General features: G+C 50.2%; 1 protein-coding gene across 1 annotated transcript in view; it reads right to left on the reverse strand.

The window, feature by feature from the left end:
• The window catches only part of LOC144931738 (bone morphogenetic protein 7-like), a 44,914-nt gene that overhangs the window by 13,354 nt on the left and 8,246 nt on the right, over positions 1-23,314 (reverse strand). The window lies entirely within an intron of this gene.

A 23,314-nucleotide genomic window follows, 5' to 3' on the forward strand; every position in this document is an offset into this window, starting at 1 on the left:
TGAGGCTGAGTCCACCTAGGGGAAGCCCAGGATCGGTTCAGATAATCATCACTGGTGAACCCAGGTGGCCAGGTTCATAGCGCAGCGCGCTAACCGCTACACTATCGCTCCCCACACACACACATTGCAAATGGTATATTTTTAAACATCCCAATTCTGAAAAACTACCTACAAATTACTCGTTTGGGATTACACGCAGCAGCAGCAGCAACAGCAACATTGCCCCCCTGCTAGAAAACTTCGCAGGACCCTCCTGAAAAAACGTTGAGACTAAGTGAGGCTTAACCGGGTCAACAAACAGAATAACAACAACACCAGCAATCTTGGTGATATCGGCATAAGTGGGGCGGTTCTCCAACGCTCAAAGGCTGCAGCGATTCTCTGTGAGACTCTGCTGGATACTTCATCTCGCGATGCGGAGAGCACAATCTTGATTTTTTTTTACGGGGAAAGGGATCGGCGCCGAACGGGGAATCGAACTTATGCCGCCGAGTTCACCGCGCGGTTCCCTAACCGTTGTGCCACCGCTCAGTCATAAGCGTTGCCACTATGAAGAGTTAAAAAGGCTGGCAATATTTTTTTACACGCTTTTATTTAACTCACTCTGTCTGTTGTTGTCGTTGTTGTCGTATCCTCAAATCTGGTAACTAAATTTTTACCCACTTCCCAATGTGGTATCGACTGCAAACGTATGTCATACTGATGACAATACTATATTCTATCATAAAAAAAAACATATATTTAAAATATATTTTTTACACGTGTTTATGTTTCGGCTTGGGTCTAATTGTCCACGCTCAACTGACGTTGGCTGTGATTGCCCACGGCCCCTTACGTTGTGGCAAGCTTCGGGGCCACTTCCTGGAGTCGTGGAGTTCTTCCATTACGAGTACGGTACATTGCACTAAAACGTGTTTTTAAAAAGGTTTTTTTTTAATATTACTTATTTTTTTAAACATGCATTGATGACGTGACCCCCCCCCCCCCCCCCAAAAAAAAAAATCATGACAATCCCCTGACGTCGTGAGGCGGATGAATCATCACCGCCCTCTGAGACAGGTGTTCTAATGGAGCGCCACTAACCCACATTGTGGAATGGCACGCCTAAGTCTGAGTCACATCCTGCGACATGGTCTGAAGAGGTGAGGGTGCCCACACTTTACCCCACCACACGAGGACTGCCGGTCTAACTAACTGTGCTTCAAGAGCCGAATGGCTCACAGGGCTATACCTAATAAATGAACTTTGAACTTTGCTTCACCAATGTATCCTGCCGTGTTGGACAGGTGCCTACCTAGGGGAGGGCCCAGGATTGGGGTCAGACATTTGTGACCGATGTTTGCCGTGAGCGGGAATCGAACTCGGGTCGCCGGGTTCATAGCGCAGTGAGCTGATCATACACCGCTCCCCATTCCCAAACGAAGACAAAGATCCCCCGTATAGCCTTAACAGACTTTTGGAACAAGTGCTACCCACACAAACACACGTGCAAGTGTTTTAAAACATCGCTAACCCATGGCATAGGCATGTGACGTATTGTGGCTGTGGTGGATGTGAACAACTATTTACAATGCTACCGGTTTGCCCTTAAAAAACAAAACTATTTTAACTTTACCAGATAAGGCCCACTGAGCTATATAGCTATTTTTCAAAAGATGACCTGGCCACAAATGATAGCTCAATGAAGTGGCTTACCACGTGGAATTTTATAGCAGCAAAATAATCTAAATGCGTGTGACTGAATGTGGAGGAAAAATCCACGCGACCACGGCGAGAGAGACACGCAAACTCCAAATATACGGCAGGCATCAGGATCGGGATCGAGCCCACGACCTCCTGCGTACCGGGCGAGGGAGATAACATCTCATCCTGGCCACCGCGGCGGCGCCCTTTGCAGACCCATCGGTGCGGCAGAGGACTGGCCCCTCGTCGGCACCTTCGTTCGCCATGGAAAAGACCCGAGGGGAATTCCTCTCACGGTGGCTCCGCTCCGCGGTTGCAGCTGCCCCTCTCTCCCATCGCCGCCGCCGCCGCCGTCGGGAGAAAGGGGGGGGAGGGCCTTTGTCTTCATTGCTCACCCCCCACGCCAACCACGGTAAAACTCCGATCGCCGCGGCCAGGGCATTAACGAGGCACTGCGTCCGCCTTCAAAAGCGCACGTGGGCCCAGCTCCACGCGCAGACTCCCTCGCTGGAGGGGGTGGGGTGGGGGGGAAACTTGAACGATGCACAACAAGCAGCTTGGCTCCAAGTGAATGAGCAGCAGCTGCGGTTCACACGAACGCGCGTCCGCTTTGTGCGCGCCGAGCGCCTCGACCACCACCGGCCCCCCCGGCTCCCCACTCCGCTCAGGCTCCCGGCCACTTCCGAGCAACCCCTACGCACAACCGCTAGAACACGACGACAAAAAAAAAACCACGCTCCACATCCTTCACCTCTGCCATCTCATTACGAGGACGCAGAGTGGGAGAGATTTGCTGGGATGTTGCAGTTTCAGTGAAGTGTCGAAAGTACTCTCCCCCACCACAGCCCTCCTTCTCTCTCCCATCACGACTCCTGGACCCAAGGGCAGATCCAAGGCTCAAGCTCCCTCCATCCCGTCCCGCTTCCTCTGTCTTCGACTCACAATTGAGTTCTGATTCACGACTCGGCAAACGGTGCTTGAAGTGGCATCCCATGAGCGTTCCTCAACACTCGTGTACAGGTGCCACCACCATCATCGCCAAATGCAGTTCAGCATCACAGCCAGGCTTTAGATTACATACAAAAAGAAACAACAACAGCAGCAGCTCATTTGCCGAGACGGTCCACGTTACGAACAGATGTTTTTTCGGGCATCAACCAGAGACGGACACGGAGTCCGCGAATCTTTCCCAGCGTGGTCAGGAGTTGCGAACGCTGGGAGTTGCGAACGCTGGGAGTTGCGAACGCTGGGAGCGCGTAAACACCGCGCTGGAACGACGGGCGACGCGCACGCACGGAGCGCGCGAGACCCCCCCCCACCTCCTCGTAGCGGCAGAGGCTCGCCAAAACGCGGCGCGTTTCACATCGGCGCAGAGTAAACGCTGCCCGGGTTGAGTTATGCCCATGAGAGATGAGTTTTTGGAGAACGCTTCCCTATAAAATTGGGGTCGCGGACCCCTAACATGTGGCGCGAAGGTCTCTCCGGCGCACGCCCGCGGGGCGGCGGCGCTTGACGCGCGTGTGGCCGGCCGATCTTCGCTCGCGCCCGCAATCTTTTGGCCAAAATTCAAGAGCGAGCGGCGGAGGGGAAAAGGGGGGGGGGGGGGAAAGAATAAACAGTTCACCCCGGAAACATCGTGTTTTTCTGCAGTCCTCGACTTGTGCGGCTCCGTTTGAAAGGGGGCTTTTTTTGCCGGTGGCAAAGCAGGTCTGTTCTGCGTGCACCGAAGCTGGCTTGCATTTGCAAAGAAAATTGCCCCACAAGGCTTTCCAGATGGACGCCACACAAGCGCGCCAGCCTACGCTTCTGTCGCGAGGGCCGCGTGTCTGGAATGGCTTTTCTCAGCAGGGCTCCTACGGCTATGCATTGTTTTAGCGAAGCCACGGCTGCCAACTCCGGCGTAATGAAGGCTTTTTGTTTTCGGCAAAGCAACGCCGACCACTTGCACTTCCACAGCGAGGCAATTACCTCCCGTTTTCATCTCTACCCCCCAGGACCCTCCGGGTACGTAACGTTTTCCCTGTGTGTGTGTGTGTGGCTACGTGTTCATCGGCATCAGCCACGGTCAATCCTCTGCTGGATAAAGGTTTCCGCCATTCTGCGAAGCATTAATCCAGCCAGCGACTGCACAAGAACCGAATTCATCGCTCCATCTCCACGGAGGTTGAACCTCACGGATGGGCTCCGCTCCTTGGCTGCCACTCTGTAATTCTTCCTGGCCACCGGACATCGTCCAATCGAGCGATGTATCCTGTCGTAGCCGGCCAACTTTTTTTCCTTGTTTATTGATTTTACGTCTTAAACCTGCCGTACGATCTCCAACCCATGCTGGACACCTTTCCGTCCCTCAGTTGGAACGGAGGGTGCATCTCTCCACGCCTCTTTGGAAAATTGTCAGTATTCGTGCTTTATGTTTCCGTTAGTGAAAACGCCTCTGAACCGTATGTTCACAGCAGTCTGTACGCATCGGTGAAACCAAGTTCAGATACAGCGTTGTTTAATACCGCACCACGCAGTACGCACGCACGGCATATTGTGCCTTCATGGACTTCACCTTCTTGCTTTCAAGTTTTTCGCGCAAGATATTATCAGGGGACTTCTCCCCGAAAAATGTTAACGTTTGGTGAGAGCGCGTCGAAGAGATGAAAGGAAAGGTCAGACACAGCAGACATGCGATTATCTCGCGCGCGCGTCACCTTTGATGCGGCGGCGGTCACCCCGCTGTGCGCCACGTCAACAGCGGTAGCCGACTCTTCCTTCATCATCCCAGGCACAAAAAGTTTGAGCTCGCACGGCGACGTGCATATGTTGTGCAGGTATGGCAGCTTCAAACTCAATGTCAGCTCAAAGCATCTGTAAGCTTTGTGTTTATTATTATTATTATCCTGAACATCATCATCAGCACAAAAAGGGCACGGTCAAAGCTCTCGCAAACAGCCAACACCTGTGCAGCTTCGTAATTACACAACACGGCTGTTCTCGCAGACCACAAGAGGAGCTTTGTATTTTGGACGTCAAGCAAAAAATAATGACAGCGGTGTGTTTGGGGAATGAGGGGTGGGGGGGAAGAACGTGTGCAGGTGTTGCCCACCGCCGCCAAACTCTCCCGTGTGTCTCCTTCCCCCTTCACATTTAAACTGCGCGCATTCGCTGAGGAAAAGCCACGCTGGGCTTTCTGGCCCCAACAGACAAGGCGTGGAATCCGCCTCGACACAGGCACGGGCTAAAGAAACAATAAAACATGGAGGCCACATCATCATCATCGTCGCGAGGTCGCGCTGCTTTCTCGTCCGCCCTCGCGCGAATGAGCAATGAGGCGGCGCTCGTCCCTCCCGTTTTACAGCCGAGCCAGCGGTGGAAATTCCTCAGGGGGCGAGTCTGCCTGAGGGACCACCACGGTCGACCTCGCCACAACACGTGGCACTCATTTTATCCGTCCAAAGTGGGACGATGGCCCCCAACGAGATTTTGAAACTAGCAACCTTAACGATTGCGAGTCGCTCGCTCCACCGACCGAGTCACCGGTTAAATTTCGATTTAAAGCTTTCGTGACTGCAGGGATTCATCTTCTTGGCTCTTTCGGTAAAGTCACGTAGAAGGGAAATAATAAAATAATAAAAATAAAACATAATAAAATAATTCTCACGACGTTTTGGCCACAACGCAAGCAGCCGTCCTCAGGTGAAGAACAGGTCTGTCTCATTCAGACACTGTCTTTCCGACAGACCTGTTCTTCACCTGAGGACGGCTGCTTGCGTTGTGGCCGTGAGAATTATATTTTATTATGTTTTATTTTTATTATTTTATAATTTCCCTTCTACGTGACTTTACCGAAAGAACCAAGAAGATGAGTCACCGGTTGTCTGGGCGCCGCAGTGGTGAGATGTTAACTGCCTCGCCTGGTACACGGGAGGTCGCGGGTTCGATCCCGACCCCGACGCCTGCTGTATGTTTGGAGTTTGCGTGTCTCTCTCCCCGTGGTCACGTGGATTTTTCTCCAGGTCCTCTGGTTTTTCCCTCCACATTCACAATCAACATGCCTTTAGATGATTTGGTCGCAATACATATCCACGTAAGCCACTGCGTTGAGCTATCATCTGTGGCCAGGTCGCATCTTTAAAGAGCTACATAGCTCAGTGAGCCTTACCTGGCAAAATAAATAATAAACAAACAAACAAACAAAAAGTCTGAAACAGGGTTTGCCCCATCTGCGCGCGCCTCTGACTCGAGGTACGTATGCTCGTTGAACTTCTTTCGCACCGTACGTATCCGACCGCGCTAATCGGAGGTGCGGAGCGACGAGCGTCAATTTATCGATTCACATCGATTCCTAATCTCACGATACCACGCAAACCCGCATCGCATGCGCAAGACCGATGCGCCGGCGTTATTCGCAACGGGTTTAGGCGATCCCCGCAGTCACCAGCGGTCCCCTACACACGTGCTGTGTTTATACCAAATCCACTTGCCACCCTGCAGCGCCGCACCTTTTTTTCCTCGCGACTCTCTGCCACTGCCCAAACGCAGGCCGCATTCTTCAGTCCCGCCGTTCCTTGGCACGCCAAAGGGAACAGACGAAGGCAACGGACCACGACACCGCCCACTGCTGTCGGGTGAACCCGCATCCAGGTTCCCCCGATCTTGACGAACGTGGAGGGTTTCTTCTGCCTTCGCAAAATACCCGCTTCATGGCCGTCCTTGCGCAGGGACGATATTGAGATCCGTAATAATCCAAATATTGTTGCAATGCGATTATTGTTGCTCCACTTGCTTTTTTTTTCATTGAACGTTACATTTCCTGACAGAACATTTATAGTAAGAGCAAACTCAATAAGCAAAACTGAGTAAAAGGCCATATTGTTCGCGATGCCGCAGCAATGTCTCCATCGCTGCCAACGGCGCCCAGTCACTCGCAAAACGATGAACTTTGGCCGTTTCGTGTGTATGTATGTTGAGCTTCTTTCACACCGTACGTAGCCAACCGTGCTAATCGGAGGAGTGGGGGAAGGACAACAAGCTGAATGCAAACAGCGGTTCTTTAGGAATGAGTTTCCTAATATCGGAAGAAAGAGCATTCCAGACGGCCGCATCCGAAATCCCCACGCGACGATTCGGTGATTGTAATTTTTTTCGCGGAGAGAGAGGCCGCGAGAGTGTGGGCCCATTGGTCTCGTGAGGTCAACGTCACTCAGCCCCCCCGCCCCCCCGACTCAAGACCTAGGGGCCTGGCTATCCCCTGCTGCCTCGGGCGTGTGAAGGCACGCAAAGCGCCATTCGTGAAAAAAAACTGCAAGCCGTCAAGACAAACGGTGCCTCGCCCCGTCACGTGAAGAGGGCCCGCGCATTCTTACGCAGCGTTGGGGGGGAAAAAAAGCTGCAGCGGAAAGGCTTCACCGGCTATCAGATCCATCAATCGCAATAAGCCACCGAGAAATCCGCTAGGTTCAAGTGATTTAATGCACAATCCGGTGAAAAATGGGCGATTTTTTTTGATCCTCCCGCCCCCCCGCCCCAACCATGGACTAAGTTTAACATTGTGCAGTCTATTAGCACTCGCCTTTTAAACAAACCCCCATGCTGTTGTGGTTATGGTCACACAAATGTGAGTGGCACCACCAGGCCAGCCCTCCCCCTCTTAAAAGCACATTCTGCACGACATCCTGCGCACCGTTCGGCTAAAGCGCTCAGATGTCGGCGCAAGTTTGTTCTTAAGTGCTTTACAAGCCAATCTTAACAGTTCTGTTATTTCACCCTAAATCTTTCCAAGCAAAACCACATGTATCCCTCCCGTACGGTCGCGCTTTGGTGAAAGTTCGCAGCAATCTTTTTGTTGCGCCATTAGTGTCAAGGTCCAGCAGCGGGACTCCGCAAGATGGATGAAGAGATGGGTTGGATGCAAGGCCAACAACCGTGCTGCTCTTCATCCTTCACTTGTACACCCCTCTCGTTCCGTCGTATTCCATCGAAGTTTTGATCGTTCCCAATGCACTGCATTCAACAGTTGACTCTCAGTATGTTCGTTGGCACCCAGGCCCATTAGGACAGAAGGCTGTCCCGGATAGAATGCAGAGGGGTCCAGACGCCCACAAATGTTGACTCCTGAAGAAAAAAAATATGTATCCTCCAGGTGCATGCAAAAACAAGTATAACCCGTAAAAACAAAGTTTTTCACTATAAATCCTTTATATGCGTGGCGGCTAGAGTCCTCTCGTCCTCTGGCTTGAGATGGCTGCCACCTATGGGTCAGATGATTGCATGGCACCATTAAGCAATTGGTAATTAAATCTAAAAAAAATTGTCCTAAAAAGTGTAAAATTTTGGAATTTTTTTTCACGAACATTAATGGTCACGCACAACGAGTCTGTGTGCAAAATGTCAGCTCGATTGGATCACGGGAAGTGGGTTAAAAAACGACCGAAAGATTTGCACGGTCGTAAGCAAGCAAGCGCGCAAGTGAACTTAATATAAAGGACTTAAAAATCTATTCGAAAAAAGGCGAGCACTTCGTTCGTTCGGCGGCGGCTAACTTTTGTGTTGCTATTAATTAAAGAGAAATTGCGCAACGCGAGTGCTGTCGTCGGCTAAAATGCGCGCCAAATACGTGCGGTGCCAAGTTAAATTAAGCGCGCGATTGTGCTAGCAGACGCACGCAATACACGCACACTCCAGCGCGCACCCCAAGAGCTTACGCTCAGTCACGCGAGAATAGCGTGCAAGTCGGGTTGTTGTTTTTTTTGGTCCGACAGCACGAACGCCACCGCCGCCACGGTGTTGAACAAAGCAACATCGCTCGTTACCAAGTCCCTTAATTAATGCCGATCCCCCCTACCCACCCCCCAGCCACAGTTGTGTGTGTGCAGCTCAGCAGCAAAGAACAAGGGGGCGATGTTTTTTTTTTTTAGCGGCCAACTTGTTCGCGTTATACAAACCCCCCCCCCCCACCCAAAAAAAAGCGAAGAAAACATTTCGGTTGATTGGGAGATGATTGGGTGGCCAGAGAAATACAGCTGTTTGGCCGCTACACAGCTGCACAACAACACTCCGAAGCAACCATTTGAAACCAAACTCGCGAATTATAAATCATATTCACTTTTTCTTTTTGTACTTTCGCGTCCATTTTTTTTTTGCTTTCTCCCGACAAACTGTTAGTTTCTCCTTTTAATACGTTTACAAAAAAAAATACTTTGAAGACGTCATAATCCGCTCGGTCTTGGCAAGCGGGAGCCACTAAGTGAACCCGCGGGCGTATCAGGTAAGGGGCTGCGTGCAGGCACACGGCGGGACTATCCACACAAACCGCTGTTTGCCTTGGCACGAGTGCCCAGAGAACCATTGGGGCCGAGCGCACGCACGCACACAGACACACACGCAGGGAATCCAGGAGCAGCACTGGCTCACTCTCACACGTGCCAGGCACCTGACACGACTCCGGGCAAGGCGTCGCAGGGCCGCGCACCGAGACGCTCGACCAGCCGGGCGCTGCAAACGCCTGCGATCCGGCGCTTTGAGAATGAGGGTTGGCGGTTCACGTAGACTTGCGAAACTTCCAAATCCGTTGGGCTGGGAGGTAGTCCAGGCAAAGGGAGCGCAGCAGACGGGTCCCTGGGGGCATCTGTCTGGACCTTTGTTACCCCTTCACATGGGGTTCGTGCTCAGTTTTCAACCCAAGTTAAAATGAGTCATTCACCGAATTGGCCAAACATCGCATTGCAGGACTGTGCTGAAAGGACTCGACTGAGTGAGGTTTTCCTGCAAGGATAGGGGACATCATTATCAATGTTAATTGATGGAGGCTCGTGCACGAAGAGGTATTCATAATAATTCCATAAAGGACATGAAACCAACGTCTGTTTCAGAATAGATTTTCTGGTTAAGCCACGTAATGATCTGGCCAAATGTGTCATCAAGACCCTCCACCACCCGGTACAGCCAAACAAACTATATCGTCACGTGTACTGTACAAGAGTTTAACGTTGCCACTCTTATTATTTTATCTCACAGGTGGAGATGAAGTAGAATTCTCACAACCAAATTTAGCAATGAGGGTTATTGTAAAGAGGTCTTCAGATGCAATTGCGTATAAATTAAAATTGTTTGTCGTGCACACCGAACATCTTGCAGAGAGCGTTTCGGAGGAAAACATCGAGGCGGCAAGGAAGCGAGAGGGAATGCCAGTTACGGATCGCGGATTAGTGGTGTGGAAGAATGGCGCAGGTGAGAAGAAATGTGGATGTGAAAGGACAGAGCAACCCCTGGGGAACGAGTCAAACTCAGGAGCGAACGGTGTTACACGTTTGTCAACTGTCTTCATTCAGTGGTACTTAACCTTTAATGCAGCCTTGCAACCCTTTGGTTCTCATCCATTAAAAAACATTGACACATTCCTGCAGAGGGAGCTGGTAGGAACGTTGGGTTGCTCGGTCAATGGCCAGGGTCAACAGCAGCGTGATGTATTCCGCAAATATGGCCGACTGTGAGGGCGGGCACAAGCCGGCGTGAGTAGGTTAAACGTTGAGTTTTATGAGGGCACCACGGGGTGACCAGCCCCTCCCCACCCAGCCCCACCCCTCCCACCCCCCACCCAGCCCCACCCTCCCCACCCAGCCCCTCCCCACCCTCCCCTCCCCACCCTGCCCCTCCCCACCCTGCCCCTCCCCACCCTGCCCCTCCCCACCCAGCCCCTCCCCACCCTCCCCACCCAGCCCCTCCCCACCCTCCCCTCCCCACCCTGCCCCTCCCCACCCTCCCCACCCTGCCCCTCCCCACCCTCCCCACCCAGCCCCTCCCCACCCTCCCCACCCAGCCCCTCCCCACCCTCCCCTCTCCACCCAGCCCCACCCCTCCCATTTTTGTATGCACGACGGACGGACACAATAAACCCCTGTGGGCTGGTGTAACCAGGAGGTTCCTACCAGTATAATGTGAATACATACAACGGCTTTGATGAAACAAAGTAGTTGCACTTACGTGCCCGTCCTTAAATTGTGTTTTCGATTATTTACATTCTAAAAAAATCAGGCCACGTCTCGCATCCCCGAAAGGGCATCTCGCACCCCCAGGGGGTGCAGAAGCGTGCACCCCAGGTGACGAAGAACCACCGCTCTAATTGAGGACAACGCCTCGTGACCGAGTGACAGGCTCATCATCGGCCATGGTCAACCCACTGCTGGATGAAGGCCTCACCAAGTCATCGCCATCTCCCATGTTCCCACAATGCAACAATCCATCCGGCTCCTGCACGCAGGCGGATTCCATCGCTCCGTATTCGTGGCGGACATCATCCCGGGCATGTTCCTTCCTCGATTTATCTCTCACTTCAAGACATTCGCAAAAAATCAGCCTCCCAACGTCACAGACAAGCGAGTCAAATAGTCGACACAGTTGAAACATTTCCTCATGCCTAATTTAGTATTGGCCAGTACTTACAGTATATGCAATAGCAGTCCAGGGCAAGTGCTGTAAATTCTAGATTAATACAATGCCATCCAAAGCACACCCCACTGCTACATTTTCACTGAACATCATCTACTACTTCTACCCAGTTTACCTACCCCCCACCAGATACACGAAGGGCTGACTACGGCAGCCGTGGCCGGGATGCGAGCTCATCACCCTCTTGATTGCGAGCCCTGCCGCTCGACGAGTGAGCTGATATCCCGGCATCGTCCTAACCACGAGGTTCACGTCATTTGTGGGGTTTTTTTAATTAGTAGCCTGCTCTCAAAACAGTTTGATTGCTGCTATCCCCACCCCACCACCCTCCCCACTGCCACAGAAATATTCGTACATTTAAACAAGGGGGGGGAAAAAAAACGTTTCTGAAATTCGATAGCCTCAAACTAACTCGAGCCGCATCGCTCACCACTGTCTATCTTTTGAAATCTGGCCACGGGTTTCACATTTCTCTGTAGATACGTTGTTATTATGAAAATGTTTTAAAACCTCATTCGTCTCCTCCCAGAACATAATATCATGAGTCTGTATTCACGAGGTCGCAGTTGCTGATCAGCACAAGTCCTGCCGTTACATATTCAGAATCGCATGTTACTCAGGCCTACTTATGTATTTATGTTTCACATGTAATAATTATGGATTTTTTTTATTATTGCATATATTATAGTGATATATTATAGTGATATATTATAGTGATATATTATAGTGATATATTATAGTGAAACTCCTCCTATCTTTGTCACGTGAGGTTGCTATTGTAGTGACGTTGGGAACACCATTGGTGGACCCCGCAAACATTCATCGAAAAGACACGGATAATAGGATCAATGTATCCCTTACAGGAGTCTGCGACCAGGGGAGTAATCAAATGCGGTTCACTTGGAGGAGTGAGATGGATAGCAGTTGCGCTTGGACCAAGAGGGGTGGTGACAGCGCTGTGTGGGGACCTCATTCAGCAGTGGATAGATAATAGTTGTGATGAAGACACATTTATTTGCTGCCACTTTTGGATCACTCCTCTTACCTGCCAGAAAATGTGGATGAAAGTAAGAACCTACCCACAGGACATAAGATTTCCTGCGGATACATTGGAGGGGAAAAAAATGAAAGTAGCAGACATTACGACCTCAAAGAATGAGAATTCAGGATGCATCTATTTTTTACTTCTTCCGCACCGCACGTAGCCAACCGCTCTAATCGGATGTGTGGGGGGAGGACAGCAAACTAAACACAAAAAGCAGTTCGAAAGAAATGAGGTTTCAATCGAGAGGATTTAAAAGTGCATAGCTCCAGTGGCTTCCTAATATCGCAAGGAAGAGCGTTCCAGACGGCCGCAGAAACTCGTCTGAAAGGCGCGTGATGCAGCGACGTTTGGCCAAAAGCCGCACAATACTGAAGCTAACGACGATGTTACTCAAAGTATTCCGCGTGGCAGTTTTGTTCCTCCTCGCATTACTGCCGCGGAGACGAAACGCCGTCCGCGAGCAACGGGATCATCCGGGGGCGGGTCGGGGAGGGGGGGCAATCTCGTCGGCGCTGAGCGAACGAGCGAACACGAGCGCGCCCCTCTCGCTACTGTAGCTGGCAGCCTCTGCCGGCCGCGCATTTTTTCTGACAAGTGGCTTGCGGAGTGACGGGAACGGAGGCACGGCGACGCGCGCACAGACCCGCCGTTTGTTTCTCGCCGCTGCCACGAGGAGCCATTTGCGGCGAGCCGCCCCGTCGCATGCCCGGTCGGTGCCGTCGGGCAGCGCGTTTGGCCGCGCGTCGACACAACGTGCGGAGCACAGCGGCGGCAGCCAACACGCGGCCTCACGAGCAGACGGGCAGTTCCACAAAAGGAGATGATCCTGGCAGTGAAAAACGTCTAGATTGTCTTAATTATACATGTAGGGGGTGTCATTTCGAACGTATAATTATCGATGATTTGAGAAGATATGGCTTATTTATGGAACGTGTACATGAAACAGACTGCGCGATGACCGTGATGCCAGTGCGGATGAAAATGTCAAGTTAATCCGTGCACGTCCCACACCGTGGCCCAATATTTTACGAGCATTTCTCCCTTGTCGAGCAAGGTGGACTAATTATTTACATCTGAATTCAGGCAAAAATTTGTCGACATACTGCGCCCAAGTAAAAAGGCACTGTGTGATTTGCACGAATGATGACCCACATTTTGTTCAGCCGTGGAGCTGCCCAGATGAGCGAACGCACGGACGAACTTCACCAATCGCCGTGTACCCACCACACGAACCAATGCACAGAAAACAATACGGATCGACACGTGACCTCACAGAGCGAGGAAGACATTAACCAAGGACCCAATGCGAGAGCAACCCGCATGGACCAATGCAGAGCTTAGCTTAAGAAGCAACGTGAGAACTACCCATATAAAGCAATGCATAAACCACCACACAGAGAGCCACAAGACACAGCATGTGGACCACAGTTCAACACGTAATCCTACACAGATCAACGTTTAAAATTCCGCTCCACTCTACAATCAATCCACCACTCGCCCCACCAATTAACTAACACTTGAATTCACGACAAATTCCACACCAGGTGCATCACTTGACCGACACACTTGGGAGACCTTACACCAACCACACTGGATCCATGCGCACAATGCAGAAATATATTTTTGTTTGTTTAATTCATCGACCTCGGCCGTCCGTTAAACATAATTTAACATAGGAAATGGCAAAAGAGACTTTTCATAACATGATTATGCCTTTCAACCAGCAAAAAAAAAATTTGCGGCAGCTGCTGGTAATCTCCCAAACAAAGAAATTGACAGCATCTTGTGCAAAAAAGTGTTTTTTTTATGGACTTTGCATGCACGCGTTTTTATTTATTATTTATAAGTGTATTTAAGGTTTCAATTTTCAAAAGCGTACAATGTTAGGAGCCATAACTGTGGCCGCCAGTGGGGTAAGATTACCGTGGCCGCACAGCGAAATGCACTCGTAACGCATGTGGCAGGATTCCTCTGTAATAACTTGGTAATAGCTGCCATAACTTGGGCACAGTGTAAAAAGTCCCAACCACCGCACTTGTCTTTAATTATCCCCCTCCCCGCCCCACCGTCCTTCACCATAACTCCACCAATAAAGCATTCCACTGCTTGTACAGCTCGAAGTTTAAGTGGTGAAGCTGGGGGGTAGAGAGTCCGAGTGCCGCTTTGAAGATCGAACCGCGCACAAAAACGGGGTGCGCAACCCAAACAGAATCATTATTATTGCCCTTCGTGTTCGGATAGAGAAACCCGTAACGGCAAGGCAAGGTCGCCATGTGGGACCAACGCGCGGATCACAGCGCGTGCCCGACACGTGACCCAGCGGATGGACAACCGCACGGGATGAAATGAAATCCATCACGTGGACTCGCGCACGATCGAACAGCCGAGACTATGTTATTATCAGTGATATACCGAGAGGGTTCTAGATGCCACGAAGCTAGCACAAATTTTAAATCGCTGTAAAAAATATTGTCGACCTCACGCATATACAGTACCACTACATGATCTGACTTCCGTAACAAATGGCCTTTAAAATGCACGTACGGCACTGTTTGTTAATCCACTGCTGGATGATAATAATAATAAGAATAATAAAAAGGCCGCAGCCCTTTCTGGAAATAATACAGCAGCTAAGGTGTTCAAAACAGCAGATAGACAATTATTGGCAAGGCATCCAGTCTCCTGCTTGGTCCTGTCTCATCGGTGCCAGACCAAAGAATGCCAAAAGGCCAACAGCCATGAAGGAGGCTGTCTCCTGTGTAGGCCGATCAGTGTCAAGGACAATGCATCACATTATCGAGGCATATTTGTTTTTCATGTTTTGCCACAAGTGTGTGTGTGTGTGGTTGGTGCAGACTCGGTGCCTCGTTATACTGGTAGGAACCTCCTGGTTACACCAGCCCACAGGGGATTATTGTGTCCGTCGTGCAGGGAGGGGCTGGGTGGGGAGGGGCTGGGTGGGGAGGGTGGGGAGGGGCTGGGTGGGGTGGGGCTGGGTGGGGAGGAGCTGGTCACCCCGTGGTGCCCTTATACACCTCAACGTTTAGCCTACTCACGCCGGCTTGTGCCCGAACTCACAGTCGGACATATTTGCGGAATACACCACGCCACCGTTGACCCTGGCCATTGACCGAGCAACCCAACGTTCCTACCAGCTCCCTCCGCAGGAGGAATGTGTTAGGCGTCGTCTATGTGATGGCCTCCCCACATCGTGCGAGTTACGGGGACGCTAGCTAACCGTACACGCTGGTCAGTGCACAGTTTGAAGGCGGGCAGCATAGAAAATGCAGTACAACAATGGGTTTGGCTACTGCCCCCTGCTGAACGTAGCATAGCCCGGCATGCACCTCTGACAACCTGGTTTGTATGGCGTGTGTCACCCATCCAAGCATTGTCCAGGCTAAAAACCCTGCTTAGCATCTGAGATCTGAGGAAATCGGGCACATTCCCAGGTGTTGTTTCTTGTGCGTAAACTTTACACAGCACGTCATGCAACTTGAACAGGTCCTAGTATGCATCAAAATGCTAATTCTGAATAATGATTACTACCACAGTATCCAGAGCACATATTTGGCCAAAGTAGTTAAAATGGGTTAGAGCACCTGGGGTACAGCATACCAGCTGATAGACTCTAACATCAAGCAGCGAGATCGACTGATTATCCCAGCTCTCAGTCACACCGCTCGCTCGCTCACCGGCAGTCAGTCGGCCTCCTTATCACTCTGCAACCGCGCACCACCATGGATATAGGTCCCGTACACTTCACTCGTTGATCCCTCAACTCACGTTCGAGGGCTCCGTCAGTCTTCCAGACAGACCGTTTCATCCTATCCACGGTGTTCAACCACCACCACCACCCTGCAGGTCGCAAAGCAGCTCTTTCCGCTTCTTTCCTCGAACAAGGAATGGGGAATTCCCTCCCACCGTCTCTTTTCCCAAATCCTGACGAGCTTGCTCAATTTAACGGACGTATAACACCTCGTGCATTACACACTCAATGTCGCTGTTTGACGCTTTGGGATTTTGAGTGCGTGTGCTTGGCTAACTGTGAATTTAAACAAATAGATTTACATCATGTGCAACGCGCGCGACACTCAATCTCACGTATTCAAGTTCATAATTTAGCAAAGATAAAAAAAATTCTAAATGGCATTTTTTATTACTTAAACAATTTGACCTGAAAAAAAAAACAGGTATAAAATGCCCTCCCCCCTCAGTGCAGCAGGGGGGGGAAAAATCTCTCAGCTCGGCAGGATCACCCTGTCGGTCCAAGGTATCACTCGCAACCCATCGGCAACGCCGGGAGATCCAGGCTGCCGCAGCACAACGCTCGCTAAGCGTTCCGGCAATCTCTTCAGCAGCTGCTCCCCACGGCGCGAGTTACGATGGCCAGCCCAAGAGGAAGCAACCTGGCAGGGTGCTAAGCAAAAACAGTGGCACCAGCATAAAATGAAGTTTAAAGTGGAACATTATATATATATTTTAAAAAAACGAGCTGTTGATTTTTTTCGCCCGATGAAAAACACTCCAGTCGTCATCGTCGTCATCGTCGTCGCTTGTGATGAGGCTAAATCCACCGTCAATATGAAGATCGCTTTCGTTTATTATTCATACCGAAGTTGATTTATTGATTCCACATTTTAATTCGAGCAATTTAAGACGTGCCTCAAAAACTTCTCCTGTTCTGTCCCGAAATGTTCTTTGTAAATGGAACAATATCGCGTTTCTCTCATTAAAAAACAATTGCCATCACTTTGTCGATGGTCATTTAGCTAATTGCTTGGAAAATACTGTGTATGAATGTAAGTGCCTCTGAACACCACATATAAAATAAAATTGGACCGATAGCTTGAATTAAAAATTGCATACCGCATATATATTTGTTCACATTTTGGGGGCGGGGGAGGGTTCGGTATCTATTCATATCACCACGTTTGCACAGCAGTGCGCTGACCATTGCCCCACCGCTCCACCCTCAACACTCAATCGTCGCTGCGTGGGTTTGTGTTGTACGGCACCCTCCTCTCGGGTTCTCCCGGAACAAGGGGACGGTAACGTCGGACAATCATGCCGAACAACCCGAAAACACGCATCGAAAACACACGCTGCTCGATCAACACCTCCACCTCCCCCGTCGCCCCCCACTGCCGCTGCTGCTGCAGCCGCCACTGCGCCGTTCCCGCGGGACTCTGGCAAGGCCGTCGCCGGTGCACGGCCGCGAGCACGGGATGCGGGGCAGCGCGGTGCGTGGGTCACGGCGCTTCCGGAAAAGAGAAAAAAAACGACTCAGACCCTGCAAAGCGCGGAATCGCCTCCACCGGGAAGCCATCAATCATCGAATTAGCTGCACTGCCACACGCACCTGGCATACATAAGGGGGCCGAGTCCCCCGCTCGACGCAGAGCTCAAATCCCAGTGGCGCACCACGTGGCAGGGAACTGCCAAGGTGAGCAAGGCAAAGGGGGCTTCCTGCCTGCGCACGTTCGCACGCCGGGCACCGTTAACCCTGCACCAACCCAAACCGGCGCCACATTCGCGTCTCGTCGTCACCATCGTCCGCCACGATTTGTCTGCTGCCGTCACCATCCCTTAGGGTGTTGTGACGCAACAATCCATCCCGCTCCAGCACACGGGCTGATCGCATCGCTCCGTCTCTGTGGAGGACGTCTTCTCGGGAGTTTTCCGTGGCTGCCACTCTGTCGTTGGTCTTGGCCATCAGCCATCGTCCTGTCACGTGACGTGTCCCGGCCTTAACCTACTTACTGTTCCTAAAGGTCAATTTGACGTCTCCTAGATTGTCCACTTTCTCTGGTGCACGTGTTCCTCTTTATGTCTCTCCGTGTAATTATTCCAAGCATGCATCTCGGCATGCTTCTTCTTTGTTCGCTTTTCAGCCGTTGTTCAATTTTATTTGCCAATGTCCACGTTTCTGAGTTATGTCACAACAGGTTTTTTTAATGAAAACAAATTACTTCCTCTTTAAGCACATTGGTATATTGCTTTTCATTACGTTTCTTTTTCCAATAGCACACCAAACCTGATCCTTGTCCCCAACTCCCTCTATTTCATCATTTCGATCCTGATCTGCCTCCAATAACTGTTCTAGCTGTATGTAGGTACGCTGAAGATCCTCCGCTCCGCACGTAGCCAGCCGTGCTAATCGGAGGTGCGGGGGAAGGACAACAAACACTAAACTCGCCGTTGCGTCTCCCAATTTTAACCGGACTTTTGTTTTCCTCCCACTTACTTCGAGCCATGCCGATTGACTCCAGAAGAGTAACGAATCGCACAAAGGCCTCCGCTTTTCAACCCCGCAGCGATTCAACTTGGAACTTTTCATAATTTGGGGTAATGGTCGTCTCTCAAACGCGTGATCCGATGCGCACATCGTGAGCGCAAAGAATCTAAGTTAATCCAGGCATCGTTACATGCCAGCTCACGTATGGTAAGTGTTTGTTATTCTTCTTCGGGGGGGGGGGGGTAAGCGACTGTTTCCGACCGCAACTAACATGCGAAAACTCTCAAAGGTGATGCCTTTACCCATAGGCGGAGTTTGACTTCTATATTTGGGGGCGGAGGGACAGGGGTTCGCTTTGTCCATTACATTAGAGATCGCGGGTGCATATCATTAATTTATTTTTTTATCTTAATCGCAAACTACTGAAATAAATGCATAAATTTGCCAAACTCCGCCCATGTCTTCACCGCAAGATATGATCACCTGATAAAGTACATGCAATAAATAGATGATATCTTTACCACCACCACCACCACCCGAACTCTATAAAGTTTCCCAACCCAAACGCGCTTCATTCCCAAGGGGGTGATTAATAGGTGGCGATGGCGCTAAGTGTAGCGGCAAAGAGGAGGCTTTGCTGTTTGCCGGATGGGGTGAGAGGGGCAACATCTCGACAATTTGTCTTGAAGATCTAAAAACCCATCGGCCGAGATCGGTACGTGGCAAACGAGTTCCTCCTGAAAAAAAACCCCTGCAGGTCGCTGAGAGTACAGCTACCCGCATACAGTTTATGCTTATTAAGTGAAATGCAGGTACAGTGAGGCGTTTAAGGAACCACGGAGCCTTTAACATTCCGATATCTTTCCAGTATAATTATGAAAACTTTTTTTTTTAAGCTCATCGTTCAGGACGAGAGGTATGGATGTCAAGATGGCGAGTGTAAGGAGCGCCGGATTGCCGTGTACAGATGAGAGGCATCATCGCGTTGGGCAGATCGTGACATGTGAAATTCTCCGAAATGTCAAAATTCTGTGAACTCTCCTGAAATGTGGCGTATCCAGTGGTAGAAACGGGGTCGGCAGGGGGGAGGAGGAGGGGGGGAACACCGCAGCTCTGTTGTCAATTCGGGTTTCTAATGCAATAACAGGATCAGACATACCGGGGGAATGGAAAACCAAGAGTGGGCAAGTGAGATGATGAAGGGTAGGGGCTAGCGTGGTCTTAGACTCAAAGCAGTCATTTTAAATTGGTGTAGGTTTTGGACCCCCCCCCCATCCCACGATTTGTGGTCATGATTTCACATAAGAATCTTTATTTTGTTACACTGTGATTAGAGGGGTACTAATTACAGCTCTCTGTCAATCTCCACTGGGGGGAGAGTTTCTGATCATACTTCACCACACGAGTCACTCTGGGATTGATACAATGCGAGGCCAGGACACAACTATTATCCATGGCTGGGAATCCAACTCAGGTGGGCCGGGTTAACAGCACGGCTTTGGTCAGTCATAAACACCGTGGACGACCACAGAGTGGTTGGAAAAAAAGTGGAGCAATCACAGAGGTGGTGGGGGGGTAGGAGGGGCAGATGGAATTACAGAACGCCGTGCGCACGGTCGCTGGACTCGAGTTTGTTGAACCAAAGCTTGAACGGCAACAAAAAACAAAACCTCGGGGGAATAATAATAATAATAATTGGGCTCGAGAGCGAGCGTGATAACCGGACGTTAAAGCCGCGGTGGCAAACGGGAGAGAAGCAGGAGGGGACGAGAGCACGACGGAGAATTGAGTTTTCAGGTCCATATGGCGTAAAGCCGTTTCAATACGGGCTAAAAAAAAATGTGTCCATTTGTTTGTGTTTCTCCCTCGTGATGGGACTTTGTAGGATGAACGTTGAGATGTATAAGGGGCACGGGGTGCCCGTTGAGGTCTGAATTGGTGTGTAATAAGGTAAGGGGGCACTGATGGGGGGGTTGACAGGTGTGGGATGACAGCGCCGTCAACATCCACACGGAGACGCGCAAAGGACAAAATTGTCTCGAGCGGCAACAGCCACGTCACTCATCACTGGACACCCCGATGCACTTCACAGACTCTGACACGGACGAAGCCCCCTCCACGCGGTGTTGCCTTCACAGACCGCTGGGGCAAGTGCTATCGCCAGATTCAGAATCTGTATTCATCCTGGAGCAATCCAATAAGCTATGAAGCCCTTTTTCACAGGTGTCCAAGTTGGGACGGAGCAGCTACGAAGGCCGTCACGGCACACGAGTGGGTGGGTGGGTGGCCGGCACCACGCCCAGCCGCCTTTGTATCCCGAGTAGTGGTGTTCACGCACCGCACGAGGTACTTATTTGAGGCTGAGTCGACCTAGGAGAAGCCCAGGACCGGTTCAGATAATCGTCACCTGGTGTTGGCCGTGAGCAGGAATGAAAAATCGGGTTGCCGGGTTTGTAGTGCACACTTCCGCTGCACTACTGGGTTCCCTTGCACGTGCATCATGCATTTCCAATTTGCCAATCCACTGCTGGATAAATAGGGTCTACGCATTTTATTTTATTATATAATAATATTTTATAATATGATTTTATTTTATTATATTATTTTTATTTTATTTTACTTTTATTAATTTAATTGTTTTACCTACGTGACTTTACCGAAAAACCTAAGAATAGGAACAGGCAATGTATCATCACACGTGCAACGACACGACACAGCAACGACCCCAATGCCCATTAGGAAAGAATGCACGAGCGCATCACGTAACGTACGAAATCGCATCTGATGATCTGCACACAGCGAGGAAAATCCAACTCGTGTGAGCGAGAAAAAGACAAGGGTGGAAGACTCACCCCCCTTCAATTGACCTCGTCTCAGTATACAGTGTATATATATAAAATTTGAATCAGGTGAGCTGGTTTGACCGTAGGAACTCGAGGTTACGAGGTAGGCAAACAAAGGGGGAAAAAAATCCCCTTCCCGTGATTCAACAGAATCTCGGGGCAAGCACTGTACACAAAATAACACCTCTACTGAAGACCAACGCGGCACACGAGGGGGTCGCGTGGCCAGCACCACGCCCGGACGTCTTTGTCTCCCCCAGTGCTGATGTTGACACACACACCGCACAAGATACACTCGTTTATGACCGTGAACAAGTTTGTTAGTTGTGCAATGTTCCTTAAGGAGCTTGCGCCCCTTCTGTTTTTGTTTTCTATACACAGTTTTATAACGGCGCAACTCTTTATAACCCAGCTAATCACAAGTACTCCTGCGGGAGGTCCAGGACTGGTTCAAATATTTGCCCCCGTTGCTGATCGTGAGCGGCAATCAAACTCGTGTTGCCGGGTTTGTAGCGCAGTGCTACACACCGACACCCACACAAGATTAGCACGGTTGGGCTACGTACGGTGCGAAAGACGTTCGACATAGTACAAAAAAGCTGCATCAACGTATGAGGATACCTTAAAGCCCCTTCTCTCTGGGGTCATAGCGGAATATTATTAAATCAGTGAGTGGAGTTGTGGTGCAGTGGTTAGTGCACTGCACTATGAAACCAGCGAGCCGAGAGTTCGAATCCTGGCCACACAGCGAACATTTGTGTCAAGACATATCAGAGCCTTTCAATGGGCCCTCCCCCCCTCTCCCCCCAGCCCCACCTCCGACAACCTGCAGTGACCACCATGGTGAAGTATGGTCAAATTACCAACGCAGCATGCACGGGGGAGGCATCCACAGCATGGCTGCACTGACAAAGGGCTGCGATGATGAAAATCGGTGCAAGTGCAATGAGACTGGAGCTTGCAACAACAACAACAACAACAATGCTACACATAGTAACAATTACACAGCGTGCAAATGTCTAATTGCGCACGTCATTTCTTAACAGGCATTTGACATTTTCCCCGCAGCTTTCGTCGAAGCATAGAACACGTGCGCGGCAGCGTCCGTGGAGTTCTCACGAAACGGGGCTGAAGTTAAATGCCTGTGCCGGTCCAACACAGACGCCCGTGGAGAGGTGTCGATTTGCACACGTGCTGGGGCCAGCTTTTGTCCCCGGTGCCACAGCCGTACACTTCGTGCGTGAGAGCCATCGACTGGTGGACGAACACGCATATTGCGGGTGTGCTGTACAAACTCTTAGTTTTTTCGGTAAAGTCACGTAGGTTAAAAATGAAATTAATATTAATAAAAAAGTAAAATAATAATACATCACGACGTTTCGGAGGCAACACAAGTCTCCGTCATCAGGTGGGACCGTCACAGCCAGATTTGCTGTATGAAGTGACAACAATAATAAGCTTCAAATCTAGAATGTGCTGTACGGTTTGTTTGTTTTTTCGAACAACAAAAAGACGCCCGCATTCGCCAATGACACCGTACAGAAAGAACCAAAGAGTATGAAATATAAAACTACACTATTTTTTTTATTTTACCAGGTAAGGTCCACTGAGCTATATAGCAATTTTTTGTCAAATGGGAAGTGCTAAGTGCTGTGAAATTGTATATACGCATGTAGAGGCCTTTATCTGTTCACTGCTAGATAAAGTTTTCTCCAAGCTGTGCGGATCAGGGGGATTTTTTGATCACACTGCACCGCGCCGGTCAGTGCGCGTTGGTGAATGTGGGTAGCAAAGATGTGGGAGTTCAGATGAACTCTACAATAATGGCTTTAGCGGCACTGCACTGTCCTGACCTCTATTCAGCCCCGCAGTTTATAGCCGATAAACTAAAACTATTTTGTATTTTACCAGGTAAGGCCCATTGAGCTATGTAGCTCTTTTTCAGAGGTAACCTGTCCACAAATGATAGCTCAACGAAGTGGCTTATCACGTGAACATTTATAGCAGCCAAATACTCGAAACGCATGTTTCTAAATGTGGAGGGGAAAACTGGAGGACCTGGAGAAAAATCCA

This window comes from Lampetra fluviatilis, chromosome 4 (assembly GCF_964198595.1).
Source record: "Lampetra fluviatilis chromosome 4, kcLamFluv1.1, whole genome shotgun sequence".
Lineage (NCBI taxonomy): Eukaryota > Metazoa > Chordata > Hyperoartia > Petromyzontiformes > Petromyzontidae > Lampetra > Lampetra fluviatilis.